Consider the following 23989-nt stretch of genomic DNA (forward strand, 5'->3'; position numbering starts at 1 on the left):
ATCACTGCTGTCCCAAGCAGAATAATGGAGCTATCAATAACATTTAGATCAGGGTTAATAAGAGGAAGATAATGAGGGGGAGAGGAGGTCACATTGCAATGTAATGAAAACCGTTTGGCTTATAAAGAAGTTCTACAGTGGGGGTGGCTCTTTTTCCACCTTATCCACAGAAAGAAACTGGTTTTATTGTGCATTTAGACTGATCCAGTCTCCATCAGATGTACATTTTCCTGTCAGCTTCAATCAAATAAGGGCTAAATCCTGCTATGTAATTGAGCTCCTGATGTTTAGGGAAATAAAAAAGGTGAGAACTGAGCAATGAGTATTGTTGTACAGAGATGGATAACTCTATCCCACGTTCCACTGATTAAGAACAATGAGATAAAAAATATATAGCTTCTGTTTCTCAGTGCATTGCACACAATTGTTTCATCCTCACAGCTTTGCAATAATTCTGATTCATGTGGTAAGATTATCTTGCAGGTCATGCTAGACTGTGGCAGAGGTGTCACTCTACAGTCCTTGGATAGATCAACATCTACCATTTTTTCCCCTCCCTGAACGCAGGGATGAATAAAACATCAGGTTGTGCTTACCCTCTATATACTCCAGAAAGCAACTGCCTCAGTGAATTCCTGAGTCTCATGCTCAGGAGCCTGGAGCATTTTCACCTCCCTGAGCCCATCAACCCAATCAAACTCACCCCAGTAGAGCCCAATGACAGTAGCATGACTACCTCTGATCTGCAGTGCTTGACGCTCCAGGAACATAAGTGCTACTCTGTGAGAGCACTGGAAAGACTTGTACAGTACCTGGGAGGCTTATGCCTCACCCTAAGCTCAGGCCCAGCAACTACTGGCATGACTTGGGTGAGCTTTGCTGGGTTAATTCAACCCTGCTAGCAATTTACCTGCAGAGTTTCTCTGATCTCTATCTTAAGTTTTTTAGGCCTTTAGATATACCCTGTGCTTTATACCCTACCAGTCCATGACAATTAAGACTGACTGGCTGCAGCTTGACTTCACATGAGATCACTCACAATTGAATGCATTGACACAAACCCTGTAAAAAGTCTCACTCTGCAGTAGAGACCACTGACTCCTGAGTACCAGGCCAGATCCCAGGCTGATGTGAAAAATTCCTTTCCTGTGTTACTGGATGATGATGGAGTCCAAAAGCATTACACAAGCTGTAGGAATGGTCACAGTTGAGACAACTGTTATGCTGGCCCTTCCTATCCCTAATTTCTGAGAATATCTCTCTTGTCAAAATCTACGGATCTTGTCAGCAATGTGTGGAACTAAAAAGAGAACAAAAAAAAATTACATACTTTACACTTATCATCACTCAGTAATGTATGCTCTACTACAAGCATAGCACATCTGGGCAGAATTCAAAACTTGTTCCCTGCTCCACATGCTGTTCCCTGCCTTGGTTTTATTACATTCCCTGGTGCAGCTAACCATGCCTCTTTATTCTGAATAATATGATTATGCTGAGGTCTGGAAATATTGCTTAGGTCAATCAGAGTTATAGGTTTGAAAAACACATCAGTAAAAAGAGTTGCAAGCCATAAACATGCAGAGTGAAACAAATTGTTACAAGGCTATTTTTCACCTAGGCAAAAAGAAAAGAGGCTTATAAAAAATGGTCAATCATGTTTCCTCTCATGAGGCACTATAAGAATCCACTGTGAATGAGTATTTCACCATACTTAACTACTACTGAGCAATTTTAATTTCTTACATGTCACTGCATGGTAACTTCAGTCCAACAGGATGCAACAAGGGTTTCTTCCCCTGCTTCCACATCACCCCACATTTTTCTGCTGCCAGTGTCACTGTCAGTATCAGTATTCCCTAAGATCTGCTCTTTGGAGTTATGCCTATCTGACTCCAGTGTATTCAGAAAATGAAGCATCTCAAAAGGGAGTTCTCTTTTTCCACTTCCTCAATGTTCTGTACCTGCATAAAGAACAAGTTATTTAGGCAGGTCAGTCTCAGCACTGCCCTGTTTACTGTACTCCTCAATCTCCCACAGACTTCTATCTGCTGCTTGCCAGCCATTACAGAGCCAACGGGAATCCAGAAATAAAAACAAATTTTGGCATTTGATTTACTAGTGTGGAGGATGGAACAGAACCTAAGAATGTGACAAATATGAAAAAAAAGATGGTGCTTTCTTCCCCTTATGTATACACACTCATACACATCCACACATCCACAGTTAACACATGGCTGCTTTTCATATAAGTAGAAATCAGCAGTACCTTTGCAGAAATGTTTTAAGGAACATGGCTAACATTTAGCTTTGTAAAATGATCTATAGTTAAGATAAACATAAATTTCCTGATATGTCTTTAACTCAACTCAAATCTGCTTGGTGAAAATGTTGCTGGTATTCTGCTAACTTGAGTGTTTGCTGGCTGGCCTTCCTCAATCTCTTGCAGCTTGATAATTATTCGTATTATTTTACTGCATCTTATCTGATAGCTAAAACCTTATTCTCTCCTGTTTCTATGCTACGTAACAACATGCTGGATTTTTTTGAGGGGGTGTTTGGTTAGAAGCACCATCTGGATTTTTCAGGATCTTTAGTAAAATCCCCATTCTTGGGAAAAAATGTAGCTGGCTAACTAGTTCTTTCAATAGCTATCAAATTACAACAAATATTTCACAACTAAAACACAGATAAGATTCTCCGTTTTAATAAGGTACGTTTCAGTGCAACAATGTGAATGTCAACAAAAATTCAGGTCTAAGTCTGTGTAGAGCTGGCAACTGATTAGAACAATTATGGGTAATCTCTTAAAAACAGAACCTGTAAAGCCTAGCCAGACCTCACTGTCTTCATACAGGAACCTAAGGTGCAAAGTAACATAGCAGAGGAGACTACACATAACTGTTTCCTAGGAGATGTGTAGTCCAGATACAACTGTAGAAGACACAGAGAATAGTACAAATTAGAAAAGTCACTGGATGGACATTTTCTTCTTTCTTTCTTTCTCTCTGTCTCCTTTTATTTTTATTTTTTATTTTTTTAATTAAAGGAAGATATTTACTGTTAATTAATCAGTAAAATAACTCTCATAAAAATATAATGGTATGTTTGGTCACATTGCATCTTCTTTCTCAAAAATGCTCTCTGAAGATATTGTGCCACACATTTTAAAAGTCACAAGACTACTCATGACACAAAATGTTTGCAGTCAAACATGCAGCCACCAAAATATAATTCCACACTGAAGTTTGTTTCTATGTCCTTTAATGTGCTGTGTTGATTTTTATTTTATTTTATTTTATTTTTGATGCTGTTGTTTTTTCTATGTGTTTGTAGGTTGATTTTTTTTTCAGCATTTTGGTATTTTATCACGGCCAGAGAATTATAACATCCTCTCCCCAACACTCAGCTCTGCTTTTCTCTTCCATTCTAAGAAAACCTCAGTCTGAAATAAGCTGCTTTCTTGGATTTCATTCTGGAAGTGGTTTTCCCTCAAAAGAGATCTCCCAAACAAGTCTACTTGCCTCAGCTTGTATGGTTTTTATAATGCATCATCTTTGGCCTTTCACCAGGCTTGTTCAGATAATCAATGGACCTTTCAATCATTCATCTCCTTCCTCTTTCCCATACTAGTCTGTTTGAGTTAGAGTGACAGCTTCCCTGCCCCCTGGGAAATTAAATTGTCAATCCTAATCCTGCAGAGCTGTAAGAGGCCACTTCTCCACCAGCCCTCTCTCCCTGGTGCTGTCTACACAGCTGGAATCTCTGCTAAGAAGAGAAAGAGGGGCAATCAATAGTGTCTCTGAAGAAGACACCACCAGCAGCACGGTAGCACTTAACCGCTGCAGTGAACCACACGCTCCTGATTAAGATGCCCAGACAGGGGCCGATTGATTCGTCTGTCTGCACAGCATACTAACCATGAGTCTTAAACTCTGTAGTTTTCCTGTCCCATCCCTCCCTCCTTCCTCACTCTTCTCAGAAAGAGAGAGCATGGTGCCGAACACTGTGCTTAAAAATCCACAGATTGGCAGACAAAATGCTTTTGGAAATAGCACTCCGTGAACAGCTACCAAAGTAATGAAAAGCATGGCTAGAACTGCTAGAGACACATAAGAGATTAAAAAAAAAAGGCCTGTTAGATTACACTTAGCCATTTCCCCAGAGATGAGTGCAAAATAGAATATTTTTTAGGGCTGTATTCAATCCAATTCAAAATGACTGCAGCAGTTTCTTAGGAGACGATTCCAGACCGTAGCACACTTCACTGCTAATTGTGGGATTTTTCCTCTCAGTGCTATTCAATCTAATCTTTTCTTTGTTCACATTATTCCATGTAAGATCCACTTCATTAGATCACTCAAAGCATTACTCTCTTACAGTTCTTTCCGGTGTTTGCTGTTTCAGACATTTGCAACAGGAATGATTCTTACTGCCATCAGCTATTATCAAGCAATGCCACTGTATCGCAAACACTACACAAATGTAATCTTTAAGACTCTCTAACTCAGTAATTTCAAGAAGAAATGGGAATGGAAATAACATAGAAGGGTTGGAGATTGAATTTTGTACAGATTGTACAGCTGTATTGAAGAACAGAGCCTGTTAAGGAATCTGGTGTGGAGAAGACGCTGTTAAGTTCCAGAAAGATATTTCCTGTCTACTGCTAGCATAGAAAATGCTCCAAAAATGCTACCATTTATTACACTGAATCACTTTTCTATCACAGCCTTGTATCAAGACTCTAATCCTTCTTAAAGAGTTAGTGCATAGAATTTAATAACAGTCTTCTGCAACAACATTGCAATGAGCAGACAGCGAGCAGCCAAAGGATCAAAAAGGCGTTCTGCTTACTTTGCCCAAGCAGGTTGCTGTTGTTGCAGCCACCACCAATTTCAAAAGCTTAAGGACATAGAAATATTACTTCTGGAGCACCAATCAATAGAGGACCGATCCCCATCATCAATTACTCACAGAAGCAGCAAACCCAACCCTTTGCAGCAGTTTTCCAACACAATACAACAGTTTTGTTTTTTCTCCCTCCCCCTTTTCTCCCTGATGACAGGAGTAGCAGCCACAACTTTCTCCCAACCACTCATCTTTCCAGGGATCACATCTTTCTGACAACCAAAAGGAAGCATCATACCTCATTGCATCACATCTACAACAAATCCACAGCAAACTCTCCCCATACAAATAGTCACTGCATCAGCCTGAAAAGAACTGAAGTCCTTGGAAAAGTGCTTAAATAAAGCCTAGATTACAAGTCTTTGGTCTGCTCTCTCTTCTCTTCCTTGACAAGAAATTTCAGCATGTGTGTTTCAAAATCCTGCAACATCAGAATCAGATGCAATTTCAGATGCAACATACTCCTAGCCATATTTTCTGGCATTTCACTTTCCCAAGAATTAGCATCTCTAGAACAGTGTGTTCAATTCTTTCTTATTATGTGCATCAGAATCTTTTTCTTCTTACTGGGTAACTGCATTTTTCCACTCACATGTTGGCAAGATAGGTATCTGTGAAAGTGATGGTCTCTGTGGAGCTCCTTTTAAATAGATTTGCTGTTTCATGCCTAGTAAATGCCTTCATCACACCTGTCTAGCAGATTTTCTTCTTGTAGTCCAACAGACAGCTGAACATGTACATGCTCCCCCTCTTTTTTTTTCATTTAACCCTTGAGATCTTCTTTTTTTGCCTTAGTATTCTCTCAAAGAACATAGGAGAAAGTATATCTGGATATACTTTAATACTCTGTTATTGGCAGCTCTTACAGATTTCATTAAAAAGATGTTTCATTCAGCTCATACATCTCATGTAAAAACAAGTTAGTGCAGCACTAAACACTTCACTCTTCGTTATTACTCATTCTGTTCTCTGCTCCTTCAACCAAACTTTAATCCAGAGCTCCATAGCCTTGAGCTCATATGTACATCTAATTCATACTTGAAATAGGCTTCTCAGGCCAACAGTTAGTGAAAATGCAAAGCAGAATAATGCCACTGATTTCTGTAAGACATAATATTAACTAAATTCAGAGGTACATCTCTGTAAGCAGTACCATTGGAATATTAAAAAGCAGCCTACATTATACCCTTGGGATCCATTTCACATCTCAACCACCAGGTGGAAATTTCAACCCATTATATGTTCCATTAAGTAGGCAATAGCCTAAATGGTGTGGAAAGATGAATGTATTTTCACTTGATGTAGTCTCTCAGACTAAAGAGATTGCAGTGGCAGGCAGGAGAAATGTATTTCCATCAGGAAGGAGAGCTGATCTTTTCACATAATTGGGATAGTGCTCTTTGACGTGTGGCTATTCTAGTGCTTACTCACAATTAAATAAAATTTGTATCTGAGAACTACAAATTACATAAAAATTTGGAATCATAAGGGAAGTCCTCATCTCACTGAGGTTAAAAGGAATCTAACTTCCATTCAATCCAGGTTTTTGATCATGAGGACATGAAGAGAAAACTCTCAAGAAACAAAAGCCCCTTGTCAAGCACTTGCCATACTGACTTTTTTGAATCACGTTGGATTGGAAATGATTACATAAATCTCCACTGAAACTCAACATTTTCCTTCTGAACACCACACATCCTGAAGTTTCTGACACCTCTCTTCATTCCTGGTGATACTTTTCCTCATCTCTGCTCTGCAACAAGACTAGATCAGGCACTAAGAGCATATATGTTCTTTGACAAGCCACATGAAGGGGTGACTCTTTCTTCCTCTAAATCATTAATTCTTAAACTTTACACACAGCATAACAAAATAACTGAAGACAAGCTCCTTAGGGAAGCTTATATGGCAGCACTCAACTGTGCATTGTGTCCAGCTTTGCTTTGAGACCTTTTCCAATGACAGATGGATATCACAAACTAAGAGTCCAATTTAGCTTTGCTCTCTGCTCACTAGTGTGTACAAGTTAAGATGTTTAAGACAACTAAGAACTATTATTTCCCACTTGGTTTATAAAGGGTACTGACAATCAATCTACTTCTGAATTCTGAGTGTTTCATATCCAAACTGCATGGCTCCAGTACCACAAAGAGGAAGGAGTTATACTTTTAAAATGCAAAGCAGTACTCCTGTTTCCAAATATTCTAAATCATCGATACTTAAGCATTTACTTGATCTGTTTGTGTTCACCTTCCAACTTTACATTCTCCAGCTGCCAGGAAAGGAATGATTAACATATTTATTCTACATCAGCATTTTTATTCAGTCTTACAGAAGTTGCATGAGTATAGTAGCATTAACAGAACTCTCAGGCCTAGACATCTTACTTGATACTATCCCTTTATGTATATGGTTTCAATAATATAAATACCTTCCTCCCTGTACAGCACCATCTGCAGGAGTTAAGTAGAAGCCTCCAGGCTGGAAGTAATGTGTGCCACATTATGCTTCCCACAGTACATCCATCTATCCTAAATGGATGGTAACATGTAAACATACTAAGGTCCTCTGGAAAAAAGCAAAGTAGTCAAGGGTCCTCCAGGGTTTGCTTAACTCATCAACTAAACAAAACTCAGAGATGACACCTCCAAATGCAATTTAAAAAATTCTGTTGCTCTTATTTCATCATAAAACCTTTACGATGTAATTTCTCTCTACAGCTAAATCTTTAGTGATCCACAGTCCTGAAGAACATTCTGATGGAAATTCCCTACACCTACAGATGGTAGGGTATAAGTAAATTAATTTCTTTTCAATGCTATTTTTTGAACAGGAAAGAGAATAAATTTGTGTGATGAGGCTATTTTCAAACCTTCAGCAATTATAGATGAATCATCCTACATTTCCCAAAGTTCATAAGTTCATAAGGTTGGAAAGGACCTATAAGATCATCTAGTCCAACCATCCTCCTATCACTATCTCTACCCAACTACTAAATTAAGTCCTTTAACTAAATTAAGTCCTTTAAGTGTTCCTGATCAAGTTTGTCAAGCAAAAAAATTGTCTGAAAAGCTGCTCTATGGTAGTGATTATCATTTTCTACTGATGCTAAAATATCAGGGACTCATGCTGCAGTGGTTTCTTCTACCCATGGAAAGGACCCACACAGGAGCAGTTCAGGAAGGACAGCATCCCATGGGAGGAATTTCACAGAGGAGCAGAGGAAGAGTGTGAGGAGGATGGAGCAGCAAAGATGAGGCACTATGGACTGATCACAGTTCCCACCGCTCCATCCTGCTGCTGCTTGGGCTGGTGATAAAATAGTAGGGAATGCAGTGAAGTTATTTGAGGCTGGGAAGACAGGGATCATGAAGGAAAGTGTTTTGAGTTTTGACTATGTTTCTCATCATTTTATTTTTAATTCACACTCAAATAGTTTTTGCCAGTTGTTTAGCAGGATGTCACCTACCACAGCAAAAGCCCCAAAACACTGTCAGTAAAGCAGTAGAGCCCCTATGTAGGCTGCTGCTCTGTTACAGCCACTATATCCCAGTCACCCGATTTGAGACTAGCCTCCTTGTATAGACACTTCTGTGTGACATGAAGCTGAAGGATTGGCAGCAGCATGTTCTTCTATGGTTCTAGAAGAACAAGCCAACCTGACAGCCCAGACACAGCAGGAAGATGGTGAAAATTAAAGCACACACATTAAAGCACCTACTGTATAAATGAGGGATCTTGCTGTTGATCAGTGTCAACTGCAAATAATACCCACTTCCCTCTCTTTAGAAAACATGAAGAAGCTACACAGGTGCCTCTTAAACAGCTATCTCATGAATGAAGAATTATGAAAGCATTTGGCAAAGAGGTCAGTAACTGGGAAAACTTCTCAAAAAAAGTCTCAGGGCAGCTGCTTAAAACAGTTGTTACTAGATTCACGAAAATTATGCCATTAGCACAAAATGTGTTATAAATCTACTCAACTTCAGACAGATTATATTAATTTTTTCACATCAGTGACAAATATGGTCACATCTGAAGAAAATAATGATGTCAGTGCTTCCAAAGAGCCTGACACTGACAGCTGTACAAAAGAATAGATGCAGCAGGCACCAGGCCAATAAACAAAGGAAAGATCAGACTGTGTTTGCTGATCAGCAATAGTTTGCCAAATGATATATCATAATTGCCTTGCCTGCTGATCAGAAGTGTACACTATTCAGTTATTAAAATTAGAACTTTAAAGCAGGAACAGAATTCTTGATAACTTTGTAAGTCTCTCCTTTGTGTTGTCACGTATGAAGTTTTTAAAATTGGTGTAAGAGAAGAAAACACTTTTTGACAAATGGACTCCCACTTACTTAGAACTTCACAAGCAAAATCTAATATTTAAGTCCTTCAGAAAGTTTTTGATCCCTAGTGGCAATCTCCTTTGACCTCAGCTCTGTTCTCAGTAATCTGTTCTCCATAAAGATTACAAAATGCTTGTACGAGGAGTTCTGTATTTCTTCCCACTATGAAAAATAAATAGTGATGTTACTACTCATCAATGTATATATAAAATAATATAGAGGTAGAAAATCTAGCTGCAGTAAATACATAAAATGTATGTGCTTCACATATAGATATAGATAGTATATACTACAAAGAGTTTTTGACAGTCTGGGTTATTTTAAAACTTATTACAACAAATCAAGTCATGCCTTTGCAAGGTTATGATTACCACATTCCTTAGTGAAGAAACAGCGCTGCTTAAGGAAAAACAGTTTTATCTTTAAATGCTCACAGAAATCTTCTGTAACAACCGAGAATACATTAAGAGTACATATGAATGTTTATGTAAACAAGAAAATTGTTATAAAAGTATGGAGAACAAGAAAATACAATTATTTTAACTAGTTTTCCTTTTTTAAATTGTTATATGAAAGAACTGTGGCATGGAGTTGACATCCAGTTGCTCCAATACAAGTTTCTCAGCATTGCTGCTAGCAGCAGCAGAAGAGCTCTTTAGTCAGATCACTGCTTTCATGCCAATACCTCCATGCTTCATAAAAGTATCCTCAGCATTACTTAGGTTTTAATGGCACTGTCTAAAGTCTGGATGACACAACAAACTAAATTGTTCATATTATAACCATTAACAAGAGAACCCTGTATTATCTAGAGATAAAACACATTTGCTGGTGCATCTTCCAGAATAGATGTATTTTCCTATTTATTTTCACACAGTACAAGGCTGACTTAGAAGGTAGGTAGTGAAGATGTATGGATGTCTATTTTATACCTGTTTTAGAGGAAACATATTACATTTCCTTTTATCCATACAATTCTAACCCAAGTGTCAGACATCTCTGCAGTACAAAGTAGTAAGTTGTTTCATCAGATTTCCTTAAATCTTTTAGAAAATAGCCTTCACCTCCACAGTCTGGACCTGATCTACAAGAATTCTGTTTTCCTTCTTTGCGGGAAAAGCTCTTCCTTCCTTGATCTCACTGGCAACAGGACTCCAGGTCTGTTTTGTTCTCTGTATTCATTTTACTGTATCAAATTAAAACTGATAAGAAGAAAATACAGCAAATTTTAGCAATGATATGTTCTAAATTTCCCCTTCAACTGCTTTATCAGCCACTGCTTGGGAGAACTTTCTATTTTTCAGAATTTTCTTGGGGTTTTTTTACCTCCTTTTAGGGACCTCCAATTTTGAGTCCCATCAAAGGAACGTTTCCTGTTCAGATATTCAAAGATCTTTCTGAAATGGTTACTATTCAGTCAACTGAGATCAAATTGTAGCTTCCTCTGTTCAGGAGAAAAACCTGCATGAGGTGTTTTAAGAATGGTATATTCCTCTTGATACAGATGGACATGTTTTCCTTCAGTAGATTCAGGCTTTAAAAGTCTCCATTCCTACACATTCATTTTATACTCAGCAGTGGCTTTTTTCAATACACAGACCTCTGGCAAATGTGAAGGAAGAGCATTTCTCCTAGTCTACAAGCTTCTGGCATTAAGGACATCTAAATCCAGTAGCAATTACCATAATGTTTTGAGGAACATTTTTAAAATCTCCTAGAAGAACTAAATACTATCAGCACACATTTGTTTGTACGTAGTTGTTATTTTCACCTTACCCCAGGAGTTTATAAAAAGTAAACATGGAGTTTCTGATCAAGTTAATGCTGAAATCTTCTTTATGTCTCTTTTTTTCTCCTGAGGAAAATGTTCTGGACTACCCACCTGCTATCCAGTTCCCTGCAGTGTACATACTTGATAAAGATTTTCTCGGTTTCATTACCTTCATAAACAGACTACAGCAAATCATTTACAATAACTCATATTTATTTCATGACTGGAGAATAAAGGACTAATGAGAACAAAAGACAAAGTCACTACAGTATTAATAAAAATATAAAGAAAATCTTTATACAAACGTTGCCAACTACTACAATATTCTATTCTATTCTATTCTATTCTATTCTATTCTATTCTATTCTATTCTATTCTATTCTATTCTATTCTATTCTATTCTATTCTATTCTATTCTCAGACCTAGCACTGTTCCCTTGGCATTATTCAGTACTTCTTTTTCATGAAATAACTTTCACCAAAGTCAGTGGCCCCTGAAAATTTATAGAAGAATATTTCCAGTATACGTGCATTTCTAAATGTCATCACACAGTGATTTATCTTTTTTATTTTAATTCTTTCATTAAGATTTCTGAGCTAAGGTTTAACATTAAGTTGTTTTTCTTTCTATTGCCTGGTAGCATTTTTCTTAACAACAGACACCTGCAGTGTCTCTCTAGCTTTTTTAAGGTTGTTGCTCTTAACAGTTGCATCACAATCTGACACTGGATAGTCCAAAACCATTAAAATTGATCATTCTCCATTCAGAGCAAACCTTTGGGCTCTTATATAAGCCTATCTTCCTGACATTTACCCATGATTTTTGGTCCTTAACACATGCTGTGTGATGTGTTGACTTTCTGGGATCTCATTCCAGTACTCTCATCCAGTGAGTTCCCTTAAATAATCACTCACTAGTTGGTTCCATTCTCCCTTGTGATTCATGAATGTTGAATCATCTGTCAAGGTATTGGCAATGATCTTGCTTTTATATAAAAAAAGTGCTAAGTGATTGTAAGCAGGGGTGAAATGAGCTATGAAAATGTTTTTATTACTAATGTGTAACCGTCTTTGGCATGCTTCAAAGACAGGCAAACCATTTTATCGTATCTGCGGTTGCATAATGACCCTGGTAATTACTGGGAGGGAGAACAGTAAAAGCATTTTCCAGGATCAAAGACAGACCTGAAAAAGAAAAGGCTTATGCTTCAGCCAAATTTACTACATGAAGAATTTTAGAACAATTTAGTAGTCTGGCATTTAGTGGGGCTCACTGATTAGATTTCTTTATTAAATTCAACTACCATTCTGATCATGTAAGTGGAAAGAGATGCTTCACATTTAATGCTGTCAATTCCCAAAACAATTGATGGAAGAGAATATGTCGTAAGAAGTGTTGAGATATCCAACATAATATTACTTGATTTTGCTTACAGAAAAGATGTTGTATAGAACAACAGGAATAGAAGTCATCACTAGGTCTATATCTGTAGCATAAAAGGATAAGATTAATCCTTTTTTCAGATGGTACTAAGGGGCACTAAGGGTTGTGACAGCCATGTATTCTTTAGAGAAATCCTCAGTCTCCATTTCAACTTCCAGCCATGCTGGCCTTCTGCTTGTGCTTCCAGTGCATTCTGTTGTCACATTCTTTATCTCACATTGTCTAAACATTTTTATATTTGTTTTAGAGCAAGAGGAGAAAAAGCCATGGGAAAAATAAATATATATAAAGAAATGCTGTAAATTTCCTTTCCATTTACATCATGACCATCTAAAAAGAAGGACTCTCTTAAAATTCCCCATCCCAAAATCTGTATTTTAATATTTTCTTTATCTTCAACACACCATGGCCATAGGATAGAAGCTGATTAATACCTGTCTGCTATTTCTGCTTTGAGGAAGAATCACTACGATGCTCCAAAAACATAAAGGTATAAAAAGCCATAAAGACAGATGCCTGGGGTATGCACTGAAAAGAATTATTATGTTATCTTATGGCTACAAATTTCTTTCTTCTTCATATGAAGAATTTGCATACTAAAATGCCATTTCCTTATGCAAGTTGGAAGTCTTATTCTAACACATTCAAAAAATTCCACTTTTTCTCTCCAGCACATCGATGCCAATTTTTTAGTAGCTCAGATTCTTTCCAAGCACTGACAGCAGCTCCACAATACCTTGGACTGGGTAAAGGATCAACTTAACACTGATTTCATTTAATTTTATGTTATCCATATACAGTATGAACCCGTTTATCTCCGAAATCCCAGGGAGCCTGCAAAGGTTCACATGTAGAATTCGAAGTTTCTAAACAGAGCAGTTAGAAGCTCCACTTCTTTGCATGCCTTCTGAGAGGTGAAATCCTTCATCAGCTTTCCAACAGTGAAGGAGCTAGGTGAGTTTTAATACATGCACTATGAAAGCACACATCTCTGAATCTCTGGGTTCAGAAGGCTCCTCATAAAGGCCAAAACATGTTGCCTGTCTTCTGCCCACAGCTGAGTCATCAAGAATATTCCTTTACACTGAATTGTATCAAATAATCTGCCCACGAGTTATCGTAACACTTGGTCTGCAATGATGGCTCCATAAGGAAAATGACAGGCTTTCTAACTTGTTTATCAGACACTTAAGCTCACGTACATAACATATATTAGTTACCAACAGGGCATGGTGAAATATACCTACGGTGCTGTGCTCAAGCAGATGGCGCTGGAACCTGCACGTGCAGGTTCCGCAGTTGTGTGTGTTTAGTATGACTATCACATTTTACTTCAAACAACTTTCTCACATCCAGACCTCTATAATTATGATTATCATGTATCTAGCTGAAACAGGTCTTGGGATATAAAAAACTCCCCGTTACAGAACCATGACAGCAACAGATCTGTTAATATTTTCTAAATGCAGCTATGCTGCTGACTGCATTTTCAGTCTGACTGCTCCAGTGTCCTGACTACTTCTGCAGTTTTTTTGCCACTGCTGTTTTGCTGCTATTTTTGCATCTATTGGGACACCGACAGAAAGAGACAGGACAGCACATGAGATGCAGGTCACTAAAAATGTTATTTAGATTTGCTGTACGCTACCTCCTTTTGTGGATTAATATCCTAGAGGGAATAAGATTTACAACTCCACAGCTCAACTACAAACAGAAGTAATTTTAGGCTGAGTTGAATTCCTCTGTTCTTCTGAAGCAGCTTACTGATCCAGTTGAAGAAATCAATGTCAAAAAATTCCTTTCATTTATTTTCAATGAAAAGATCAGTCAACCTTTCAAACAGTAAATAAGACTGTAGCGAAATGTATGATTGAAATGTTATTTTCTAAAAAACTGTGGTATCATTTGGTCTAGGGCTTCAAAAGGAAGTTGGTTCAGTATACACCAACAAAGCCATATACATCACAATACATCCCACCTCTTGCCTCAAACCACTGTATGCTCACTTCCTATGTTTTTCATTCCCCACCAGTTCCTGAGGTATGGCAACTCATCAACCTCACCAAAGCTTTTCTATCACTGTGAGGGGATGGATCTCCTCTGGCCAAAAGACCTGTGTGTGTGTCTCCTCCTCATCCAGTTCCCTGCCTTCATTAGCAACTAGGGAGACACTACGCAGGATTTGCAGAGTATCCCCCCCTCAGTTTCCCCAAGAACACATCATCCTCAGAGCTTTTCCTAGTGTTTCATAGTGATGTTTTTGTTCATCAGCAAATATACCTTAGCTTTACTCTCCTTTCCAATCAAGCTTCTGCTCCTTTATTCTTCCTAGAAAAGAGTTTGCATCCTGAGGTCACCATCAACAGCACTTAGTCCATTCAGAAGATGAAACAAATTTCAAACCAAAGGTTCTAGATTTGCTTGAGTTGAGCAGGTTGTATGACCCCACTGAGTTATTCCTACTCAAAGTTAATATTTTGCCTAAAATTTCTGCATTCATTTCTTGTCTTTTACCCATACTTTTCATATCTTCTACATAAAGCACAAGCGGTACAGTCTGCCTCACTGAGGCTTTGCTGCTACTATGAATAAGATTTGGTGACCCTGATCAACTTTTTTTCTTCTTCCCAAATTCTTAACAGAGCATGTCTTCTCGAGTATTACAACAAATATCATGCTGTATATAACCTTCTATTTTGCAGCACCTGCTAAGCAAGGCATCTTGGGAATCTCAATTGCAGCTCTAAAATGTACACGTAGAAACTTGAAATCCTGAAAAACTTAACACACAAATGAAGAAATATCTCCTATTTATTATGAAGTCCTGAAATATCTTATAAAGAAAGCTTGATATCAAGCAGATTTACTTTGGGTCTTTTGAATGTTTGTTCTCAAAACTTCAGACTTCTGCCTTTGTGATATCTCATTCTATTTCTTCTGAGATTACTAATGGGGTTCTGGTTTTACCAGAGCTGTTACTATTACACTTTTATTACAGAACTAGAATAGTCTTGTAAACCATAAAATATATGATAAGGTAAGTATTTGTTTTTAATATTTATTGATTCTTAATAATATTCAGAGTTAGATGAGATCAATTAGAGGATACAAAGAAAAAATGTAGTTAATGTGGGCTGCAGACTCGCAACCTCCACCTAAGATTCTCCTGCAACTGTTTAGGAATTTTATCTTCTACTCCAGCCTTAGTCACAAGTGGTTCCTGGCATTCCGTAAAAATGTCTGTTGCTTGATTAATGATCAAATAAAATGCTTGCATGCAGTCATATATGAGAAAAACAATAAATGACACTAATACTTCTAAACCATATACTTTTCCAGAGAAAAGTATTGCAAAATATTAATTGTAGCACTGCTGAGGGCAACTTTACCTTGCCTCATGAATTACTTAAAAGATTCCTTTATTCTGCCACTACAGAAAAAAGCCTTAAAGCAAGATATAAGAAATGATTAGTGAAGGAAGCTATACACCATTTTTCTATCTGAACATAATTGTAAAAGTAGTTATAACTCTCTTACTGCAGTAGTCATTTGAAGAGATCTTCAAACATAAAAATGTAGACAAATTTAAAGGAGGCATTTTCCTACTTTAAAGTAAATCAAGTCACACTGCAAACAGCATGAAAATGTAAGAAGTTCCAGGAACGTTCTGTGAACTAATGGTAGATAGCGCCATTATCCCCTGCCCCCTGTGCAAGCAGACTTTACTATGAAACTTGCATCTTTTTTTCCATCTTAGTGAAAGCATACACATTTCTCAAAAATGTACATTTCTAAAATTAAAGGATGTGTCTGTGTTTGGCTTGCATAGAAAAATAACCCATATTTTTCTCTTCCAGCCAAGGACTATAAATGTAATAACATTTATATTTAAAAACATTAAATGAGAACAGAGGCTCAGAAAGCCACAGGCTTCCAGAACAGAAGAAAACATCTTTGTTTCTATCTGAAATCTCACCATATTTGTGGCAGAAGTAGGAACAGCTGACAGCTCCCTGATAATTACTATTCCTAGACAGAGGTAGCTGTTATCTGATGACTCTCAATGTACTCTAAGCTCACATTAAAGCTTTGGTTTTTTTTTTACCCGCTTGTGACAAATCACATATCCGGGTTTTTTTTTTTATCTGCTTTTGGCAAATCCAGAACCCCCTCAGAGTGCACATTCCTGGTCTGGGCCAACTGTCTATATTTTATGAATCTTTAACTAACAGCATTTGAGAGCTGCTCAATATCTAATACAGTGGCTGTCACTACAAACGTTATCTGTACTCACAGATAAATGCAAAGAGATAAAGTAATATGTCCTAGAAAGCTGTGAGGCAGACACTTGAAACCAGATCTCCTAAGTGATAGACTTCATCTGATTTCTTTCTCATTGTTACAGTACACTTTAAAGCTTCACTGTCACAATGGAACCAACATCACCTCTGGCATACAAAAACATGTAATTTTACTTAGTCTGATAATCTGGATGTCAGGGAACTACGTACAAGCCACAAGCTTTAATATAAGCCTCCTTGCAAGATTTGGTGGCAGAAGGCTTTTAGAGTGAATTACTAACACTCATAAAATTCTCTAGATCTTTAAGTCAAATATTGCATTTCTTTCTCTGGCACATAATGGTCTCCGACCGTGAGACAGCAAATGGGACAAGCAGAGGAAAGCTGTTACAACTGCAACCACTGCTGAACCTGTTGCAGTATCTCCTTCATTGATTCTATGTAATTGACTAAGGTAATCCATTCATGCCAAATTATATAGATATATAGACATATATATTCAGTTAGTTCTCCTTAGAGACACATCACTTCTGAGCAGAAAGTATCAGTGAAACAATAGCTTGTGAGCTCATGAGTATACAGTTCTCATCTTGAGCCTTTTAACTGTCAGTCACACCTATGGCACTCCTGAAACACTAATGTGTTTGGAGAGACCACTTCTGTAAGCTACTCATTGAAAAACCTCATCAAAAAAAGATTCATCTCAATGACTCACAAAGGTCATGAATCTGATACTGCTTACTGTGTCTCTCCATTTCATTCTTCACACTACCAATACTACTGCCACAAAACAGATAACGAATCACAGACCACGGTTGCTATCTTCTACCTCTCTTTATCCAGTAAAAAATTGGAGCTGCAGGGATTTCAGCTTTCCAGGTCTCTGTTAGATCAAGTAATAAGTTGCAAAGAGAAGTCAGTTGAGTGCTGTCTCATAGCTCTAGCTCTCCTACCCAGCCTTGTCCCTGGGACACAAACACAGTGCAGAAGCAACAAGAGGACATTTTGCATAGAATGAAAAATAGCATAAGAAGTTTCGGTTAAATTCCTTGACAAGATTGGACCTTCCCCATGTCCTGGCTATCTGAAACTGCAGCTGCTCTTCAATTCCCAGGGAAACTACTCTGATGTAGTACTATTTAAATGGATGGCTAAATGTGAGTTTGTTGCAAAATGTAGCTCTTCTTTTATCCCTGGCTTCCAGTCCCAGGTACTAATTCCTGCACCGGATTTCACTTCCCACCATGAGTGCTGTGCCTTCTCACATGCTGTCATACATTTAAAATATATATTTTTTGAGCTTATCTGCCAACCTGCCTCTCTCCTGGCAGGTTGAAAGACCCTAGAGTCTTTCTGAACAAATCTGTTGTCAGGTGTCTTGCCTTGTATTTGCCTTGCCTTATCTTAAAATTACCTGCTCCTTGGGGCAGGTAATATGTCTCTTTCTATGTGTCTAAAATGTGTGTGATTTGATCCCACTCTATAAATGTTTCAGCGCAGCAATAGTACTGGAGGATGTTCACATATCTCAAGTGTCAGGCCAAATAAAAGACTAACATTTCACATTCTAAATATTAGCTACCAGAGCCTCTTACTTGTAACATAATTGAAAGACATTATTGTAATTGGTTAGCAAAGCCACCAAAGTTTCAGCACAGGACTTTGCAAAATGAAAATGAATGAAGTAGCTAGGGAAATGATAACTTAATAAGAATAATGAAATTCAACCCCCCTAGTGCAAATACAGTGAATAATCCATTACATGGAGATTAGATGAGATATATATACCTCAAGGATAGAAGATTATTGGTCTGGCATCATCAGGTTTTGTGACCACAGAATGGCAAACAACAGGCATCTAGATGATGCACAGTACATAACTACAGATTAGGTTGGTGGAAGGTCAGAAGAGAATTCAACCTGCCCTGTCAGGCAAGATCTTACTCTACTTTGGATGCAATTTAGTTGTTACTGTTGTCCTTGGTTTATGTTATTCTCCTTCCTGTTAACACAGAAATTACTGTTAGGGTATGAATCAATTTTTAAGATTAATTCACTGGATCTGAAACTCAGTAGATGGTAGTTCAATTCCCAGACCAGCCATAGAGTCTCTTTAAAACTCAGTTGCTTGCTTTGTGAGATCAAGTTACAAAGCTTCCCTTTACCATACGCATGCTGAGAAGACATTTGTTAATCTTCATGGCATATAAAACACAGTATCACTACTGAGTATTGATATTTTCAGACAAAATATCAAAGATATAGGAAAAGAAAGCATCAAGGCTGGAGTCCAGAGGATGGGAGCTGAGGAAGGTCTGAATCCCGGAGGATGCTGCTCCTTCCAGGGAACAGTATTTTAACCTAAAGCAGGCATGTTAATGGTACATGTAACACATGCAGCAGTGCTGTATATTGAGTGAAGTCCCCGTGTTTCTAGATAGTAAGCACCACTGGGGAAAAAAACTGCTCATATACACACTGCATCACTACCGAGAGCACATGATTGGTCATTCTCAGTCTGACCATGCCACCATCTATCTTGTAAGATTTTGGTAGATTTCTATCATCTGACCTTCGTAACGAGTCAGACAAAGGCTCCTGAACAGACAGGTCTTTTGTCACACACACAGCAAGAAACTTCAGGACAGCCACAATAATTAACTGAATGTGAATAACAGTGCACACATGATACACTTCATAAAAATAGAAATCCAGAGTACTTAGTTGGAAGTAGTGTCATCTACAATAATCAGTAATGTAAATCCTGAAATCCATGCTTCCTTCCTTGCTCAGCAGTAGCTAAACCCCTTGGTATCACGGTCTGAGCCTCCTTTACTCATAACAACTATAACAGCAGATTTTAACCAGAAAGTGACTGCAGCAGCTAACCTGCTCATGCATGCTATGCATTGCTGTCTTGCTCTGTCCAGCACAGACAGGTTCCTACAGGAAACCATAGCCCTGCACGTATTAACAGACATAGCAGAAGAGTAATGTCTTTATCTAGGCAAGCTGTCAAGATATCCACAGTACATACACATGGGAATAATGAATAATATAGAGAGCACAGGACATCTATAATCTGTGTATTAACCATTTTCAATAGGAAAAGGATCTTTAATTTAAGCTCTTTAGTACTGAAAATAAAATGGTAAGATCTGAAGAGAATTTGCTTAATACTGCTACCAACTCATTGTGTAACCCTAGACAAAAAGAGGACTATTATTCTTACTCCTTCTCTGCAAAAAAATAATCACAGGCAATGGAAACCCAGGAAACACTTGCTAGCCCAAGAGCACTATTATGGCAGTTTTGCATATAGTTATGTGGAAATTTGACTTTCCAAGGACCCTGAGTTTTGTTCTGAAGGGAATATGCATGAGTACCAGTTTTGTAAATATTCCCTATTTCACAGCTGGGATATTTTCCTTTTTATTAGGGAAGAGACTCAGCTTCTGTACAGTATCCATCTACAATCACTAGAAAAGTGCCCAGCATTGTAGGAGAAACAGCCTTTTACATTTCTATCTGCTTTTCAACAACACTGAATACTGAGGTTTTTGTTTGCCTGATATACTGCACTCCACCACCAACCTAACTCAGATGAGTCACCTTCATCTTATGCAGAACCCTCTTTACGCTGTGCATTTTAGTTTGTCCCCACTTAGGCTATGTGCACTTCATACAGATTTCTTTAATGTTTGAGTCATTATATTTGTTCAGCAGTTAATGGGAAATATTAAGTGGACTGGAATAAATAAGGCTAAATGAAAAAGACCTTAACTTCACTTTAAGTAACTTCTCTCATCCAGCCACAACCCCACACTTTCCGTGTGTCTGCAGGTATTGCAGACTACAAGCTGAAGAGAAGAAAGACTTGAACAAGAGGATCCTTTCAGAGGGCACCACTCCAAGGCAGCCACAGGCTTCCCCCAGCTGCCAGTACAGCCAGTGTCAGTGGTATTTCCAGTCCTGCAGTGGGATGGCTCTGGCCCTAAAGTGGCTGCAGGCTGCTACCTCTGACAAATACACAGCTTGGAAACTCCTTTTCTATTCTAAAGATTAAGAAGAAATCGTTAAATTTGGCTTCTATTTTTGTTATTGCTCTGTTATTGGATTATCTCTATGATCTTAAAGACTTAAAAATATAAGACTTAAAAATATAAGACTTAAAATACTTTAAAAAATAAAATAAAAATCATTTTAACCTCTCTACCTTTTTTCTGCTTTCTTCTCTTAGATTGTTACTACCTGAACCACTGTCTACTCCTTCTACATACCTACAAGCTTCCTTAGTGGGCATCCTTCTGGATACAGTTAAGTGTTGTAAGGCAAGTATATAAGCTTTGTAATATCTTTCAGGTATAATCTGACTGAACACTGTATACCAGGTGCAGTCTCAGAAGAGCTACTTGCCAACTCCACTCCTGTCTGCTCCAAAATTTACTTTGCTACTGTGCAACCTTGTAACTAATTAAGATAATCTGAAGGAATCGAGGCATTGAGAGAAGAATGAAGACTTCACAAAATACAATTACCCTCAGGAGAAAAAGGTTCCCTTATGAATTCAACTTTGTCTCTCTGGTTTAAATGCCACAGCATTCTCTTCTCATGCTCCCCACTGCTGCATCCGCTTACAATGTCTGGAAACTGTTCAACACATGTTAACACAGAGCTACGCTGGAACCGTTTTGATATTCTTCACTTCCATGGTGTTGGTAGTTCATTGCTTTTTTTCTGTTGTTATTTTATTTGATATTTCTAAATATCAGATTCAAACAGTGGGCTCAGTTCAACAGCTAGAGTTGCTTGAAGCACCAAGCAGAGAAGCTGGCATGCCTCCTTTGAATTTCAGTCTCCCTCCCTTTGGCCATCTTCTGTCCCTCCTCTGGACCCACTCCAACAGCACAATGTCCTTCTTTTAATTATAATAGATAATTAAAAGCATTATCCACCATTTTGGTTCTTCAGCTTTTTGTTTTGTTTTGGCATTCAGCATTCTTGGTATAGATCCCCCAGAACATCAGCATAGCTGCTTGAATATGAGTGTTTCAAGAATGACATCTGTATTTCTACTATCAAACAATTATGGTTCATAACAAGCCTCTCTCTAGGCTGTTCAGGCCTTTCAAGAATATAGGCACATTGCCATATGCATCCAGCCACCAGTATCACGATGCCAGTACCAGCATCTCAGCTCCTTGAGCCACCTATTTCTGCAAAACACACTCAAAGTGTGTTCTATTCTGTAATGCCTCTACAACAGAGCATTTTTTTTTCTATTATGCTTTTAGTGATTACTTGCCAGCTTGAAAGAGAGAGAATTGATGCTGCTTTTAAATGCCTTGACTACAGATGAACAGGCATTCTGTAAGAATATTCTCCAAGCAGCTCCATACACTACATTTTCCTTCAAACTGTTTTTATCCGATATCCAAATTCCTTACACATATTTAGTTATGCTTTTAGTTAATATTTTTACTAACAGGTTGCATATATTGTTCACACTGAATTCACCCCTATTTCATTGTATTGTTGCCTATCTTTCTTGGTTTTGGACTTGAAACATAGGCTACAAGCCTTCAGGATATTTTCCTGCAGTACCTCAACCACAGCATTTCATACTCTTTGAGTTTTGCTATTAACTCACTACAATTTTTACCATTTTCATTTCTTCACCTCTACTAATCTTCTCACATACCTTTGATTTCAACATAGCCATCATTATTATCAAAAAAATCATAGCAAACAATTATTTTTGTTATGAGGTTTATCTAAATAACTAATCTCATCCTTACTGAAGAATTATTTGAGTTTTTTGTCTTACTATTTTCTCCAAATTGTCTTATCAATTTCTCCATTGCCGTCCTGTGTAATATCTAGCTCAGCTTGACTTCTCCAATTTCCATTTTTTCCTATGCTTACCAGCTTGTTTTGCTGATTGATGGTTTTTTTTTTACTGATTTCCAGAAACTCCAAGACACATTTATCTATATTATCAACAAATCATCTCATCCTGATCAGCTCTCTATTCCTTGATATAAAATATTGAAAATGCATGTCTAAAATCTCCAAGCAGTTATAACTGACCACCATTTCGGCCAATAACTGTCTAAACCTTTTTTATTGTTATTATTTATTTATTGTAAAGGAGAGAGTTATCTAAGAAAAAAAGCTGCTGTTTTATTTCTGAAGTGAAAGTAGCTGTGGAGATCTCAGAGATTTTCTCGATACAATTTTTGCTATCTAGGCAGACTTTATCTTACATCTTCTTTCCAGATTCAGCTATCTTATTGTCACATCCTTTTATTCTTGTTTGTATTTATCATTTTTCTAAAGGTTCCTCCTGGGATAGAACAATATAATGCTGTCAAGCTTGTGATACGTATCTATAAACCAATGTCAGATACTACAAAGAAAGTTCCAGGCATTTTTTAGGGCTTTTTTTTTTTTTTTTTTTTTGCATATTTTAAAACACTTCTTAACCCTTTTTTTCCCCTTTAAATTTCCACATGGCAATAAAACTCAATACTAGGAGTTGCTATTATTTTAATTATGTAAATGAGGAATTCTGTGGATGAATTATCTGGACTCATGTCTTAGAATGGAAATAGCCATTGCTGGAGGGTTAATTGTGTTCTTTACATTCAAGCTGGTCAGTAAAATCTATGCAGATATTACTTTTACTCCTCACAGACTTCTTCAAACTGGGTATTAATACATCTTTTTACCTTTGAGAGATAGTTCAGATAATGAAGATGTGTGGCTATTAATGATGGCTGTCCAGCCATCATGTTTAGAACAGTGAAGTGGGATTTGCTGATTATTCTGCCTTAAGGAACAGTTTAGATTCCTTTTAATTTTTAATGTTACTTTCAAATCCCCTTCAAAGTTGTTTCTAATAACCCTTCTGGAAACTCTCAACTATAACCAGAATGCTTTACCACTTGGCAGTAGAATGATAAAATCATACAATGGTTTGGGTTGGAGGGCAACTTTACAACCAACCTCCCTGCTACAGGCAGGGATACCTTCCTTTAGATCAGGGTGTTCAAAGCTCCATCCAGCCTGGCCATGAGGGAGCATTCACAATGTCCCTGGGCAACCTGTTCTAGTGTCACACGATTCTGACAGTAAAGAATTTCTTCCAATATCTACTCTACATCTACCCTCCTCCAGTTTAAAGCCATTTCCTTTCATCCTGTTGCAATGT

This window comes from Cyrtonyx montezumae, unplaced genomic scaffold (genome assembly GCF_038088225.1).
Source record: "Cyrtonyx montezumae isolate F1298 unplaced genomic scaffold, pur_monq_1.0 scaffold_10, whole genome shotgun sequence".
In the NCBI taxonomy this organism is placed as follows: Eukaryota; Metazoa; Chordata; class Aves; order Galliformes; family Odontophoridae; genus Cyrtonyx; species Cyrtonyx montezumae.